We start from the raw sequence: 3,343 nt of genomic DNA on the forward strand, positions 1-3,343 counted from the left end.
AAAATCATGTTGACTCTCCTGGCCAGAGAAACAGAGACTTGGGAGCCGCTCCCCTCGGCGTGGCCTGGCTGCTTTCAGATGCTGTGCTCTTGCCAGCTTCTTTCCCTCTCCTGCTGGAGCTGCTCCCACATTATTTGTTTTGTAAGGTATTTGTTTTCCAATATTTTTACTAAGTAGGACAGCTCTATCAATGAGGTCTGCTGCTTTATTGGTTGCTAATTGCTGGGGCATAATTGCTGCAACGTTGCTTGGTGTTCCTATAATTCTTTGCAGCCAATCAAGGTGGCCAGTTCTCTAATTACAGCACAGCAGAGTCCCTGTCCCTAACATGAACATGCTCAGAGGGCTCAGGACTCTTTGCAGCATTTTTTTTTTTTCTAAAAGGGCTTTAAGCAGTGAAAGAAAGAAACTCAGTCTGGGGATATAGTTCAATGGCATAATGCCTGCCTGGCAAGTGCAAGGTCCTGAGTTCAATTCCTGGTACCAAAACAAGGAAGGAAAGAAAGAAAGAAAGAGAGAGAGAGAGAGAGAGAGAGAGAGAGAGAGAGAGAGAGAGAGAGAAAGGGAAAAAGAACAAAGGAAAGAAAGAAAGAGACAGAGACACATTGATATTAAAAAATAATTTGCAAAATAATTTCTTAAGTATGTAGGAATATATAAAATAAACATCTTATAGTTAAAGCCATGTGTATACTTTCTGAAATTGGATTCTAGGATCTGTGGCACATTCACCTCAGTCTCAAACCATGGGCTAGGGTCTGTAATGATCACATTCTGGGATTCACACAGATGCAGGGGACTTGCAGGACGTCAGATGTGGAACTCTGTCTCATTCTTTTAGCATGTGAAGTATTTTGGTGTATTCCCATGTTTTCTAGGGCTCGTGAGCCAATCCAAGCTTTTAACTTGATTTCCGAAGCCCTCTGTATCTGGTTCTCCTGACCTCCAGCCTCACCTCATCGCCCTTGCCTACGCTCTTCCTGGGCCGCGTCTCCAGCTGTCTTGTGTCCCTCAAGCAGATATGGTGTTCCCAGCTCAGGGCCTCTTCCTTGATGTTCCTCCTGCAGCCCTGCTGGTGGCTGCTGCTCTCCACTGTAGAGCTCAGCTGCAGTCCTCACTCCATACTGAAGCTGCACACTGTGTCTAAATGCCATTCGCAACCTCATAACTATGATCACAACACCATACTATCTTGTTCATTGTCATTGTCTGTCTTCCCACACTATGAAGCTCTAGGAAGAAAATGATCTTGTTTACCATTCAGTGCCCAATACCAGTATCACATATGGTCCATACCGGTACTCAAGAAACAATTATTTAGCAAGTTACATGAATGAATGAATGAATTTTATGCTTCTTCATTTTGATCTTTTCTTTTTCAGGTGGCAAAACCAGGCTTTATTTTGGAAAAAAAACAATTGAAGTGGGTTTTGGTGAAGGGCACAGGCAAAAAGTAATGTCCCGCAAGAGTGGGTTGAAGCTAAGCTGAGCCTCAGGTGGGTCTCTTGCTTCCAATGCTCCCTTGTACAGCTCTCTCCCCACGGGCGCTGGGGCAGTCTCATGAGAGGTGCAGGCTGGGAGCAGCTGCTGTGCCTCATTCACTTGGGCAGGACATTAGAGGTCTCAGACATCAGCTTCCCATCATGGGTCTCAATCTTCTTCACAATCAAAACAGACTTGGTGCAGGTGAAGGTAGGGCTTGTGAGGCCCCCATAGGGTAAGCTCACTATTGCTGAATAGCCCCTGGTGGTCTTTGTGTGGATGCTCAAGTTCTGCATCCCAGCCTCCAGCCTGTTGTCCTTGCCCTCCAGTAGCTTGTGGTAGGTAGCAATTTTGATGTCCAGGGGCAGCTTGATGCTCATGAGCTCCTAGTACTCATGCAGCTGCTGGGCTATGTCCTGCTTGGCCTTCTGCAGGGCAGCCTCCAGCTTGGCCAGCTTGGCGTTGGCATCCTTAATGGCCATCTCCCTGTGCTGCTCAGCATCAGTGATGGAAGCCTCCAGGGATGCTCTCTGGCCTTTGAGGGCCTCAATCTCCACCTTCAGGTGGCTGATGCTGCAGTCCATCGCAGAAATCTCAGACTTTGTGCAGCGAAGGTCATCCCCGTGGTTCCCAGCCAAAGTCTGCAACTTGTTATACTTGATCTGGTACATGCTCTCAGCCTCAGCCCAGCTGTGGTTGGTGATCTCCTCATACTGGGCCTTGACCTTGGCAATGATGCCGTCCAGGTTCAGGGAGCGGCTGTTGTCCATGGACAGCACCATTGATGTGTCCGAGATCTGAGACTGCAGCTCATGTATCTCCTCTTCACACAGCTGCCTGAGGAAGTTGAACTTGTCAGTCAGCCCTTCCAGGTGTGACTCGAGCTCTACCTTTTTCATGTAAGCTTCATCCACATCCTTCTTGATGACGACACATTCATCCTCCATCTCTGCACCCTTGTTGATCTCATCTTCATATTTATTCTTGAAGTCCTCCACCAGTCCCTGAATGTTGCCAAGCTCTGCCTCCAGCTTCATTTCTCCTGACGCAGTGTGTCCAGCTGCTGCCAGAGGTTGTTGACGTAGTGTTCGCGCATGTTGTCCATGTTACTCCAGGATGTCTTCTGCTGCAGCAAGAGGCTCCACTTGGTCTCCAGCATGTTACTCTGCTGCTCCAGAAGCCGAACCTTGTCAATGAAGGGGGAAAACTTGTTGTTGAGGTTCTTGATCTGCTCCTTCTTCTGAGTATGCACAACCTGGATGTTGGGGTCCCTCTCCAGGTTCAGGGGGTTCAGCAGGCTGTGGTTCACCTGGACAGCCATGATGTTACCCATACCAACAGCCCTGCTATAGCCTCCCAGCCCCAGGACACCCTGGAAGCTGCTGCTGCTGCCCATTCAGGAGAAGCTGGAGAAGCTGATGCAGGAAGCAAGCCCGCTAGTGTAGGAGAGGGTGCTGAAGGCCTGGGGGCTGGAGGTAGACACCTTGTAGGACTTGTGGGTTGCCCTTATGGACATGGTGGAGGCTGGAGTGGAGGCAGGTGAATTGAAGATGGAGACTGGAGAAGGAGCCTGGCAGCCGCTTCTGAACAGTCCATTTTGATCTTTCTTGATTAGCTTTTGCTTCATATGTAATTAGGTTTATCCATGGCTGTCCTTTGTCCTTGCAATATTTTTTCTTATTATCACTGACTTTACTACTTAGTCAGATGCAGTCATTGTACATTCACAGCTATGTGGAGCAGTTTCCTAAATGTCATAGAGAACAAAAATCAAAAGCCATCACTACTGCTATCACAGAGCCCTCAGTCTGATTAGCCACAAGAATAAGAAGACTGTCTTAACATACTAACAGAGATATAG

At 47.9% G+C, this 3,343-nt stretch overlaps 1 pseudogene; it reads right to left on the reverse strand.

Moving 5' to 3' along the window:
- Positions 1–1,598: 1,598 nt before the first annotated feature.
- LOC101581102 lies at positions 1,599–3,016 on the reverse strand (annotated as a pseudogene).
- Between the last annotated feature and the right edge of the window lie 327 nt (positions 3,017–3,343).

This window comes from Octodon degus, unplaced genomic scaffold, assembly GCF_000260255.1.
Source record: "Octodon degus isolate 3935 unplaced genomic scaffold, OctDeg1.0 scaffold00173, whole genome shotgun sequence".
NCBI lineage: Eukaryota > Metazoa > Chordata > Mammalia > Rodentia > Octodontidae > Octodon > Octodon degus.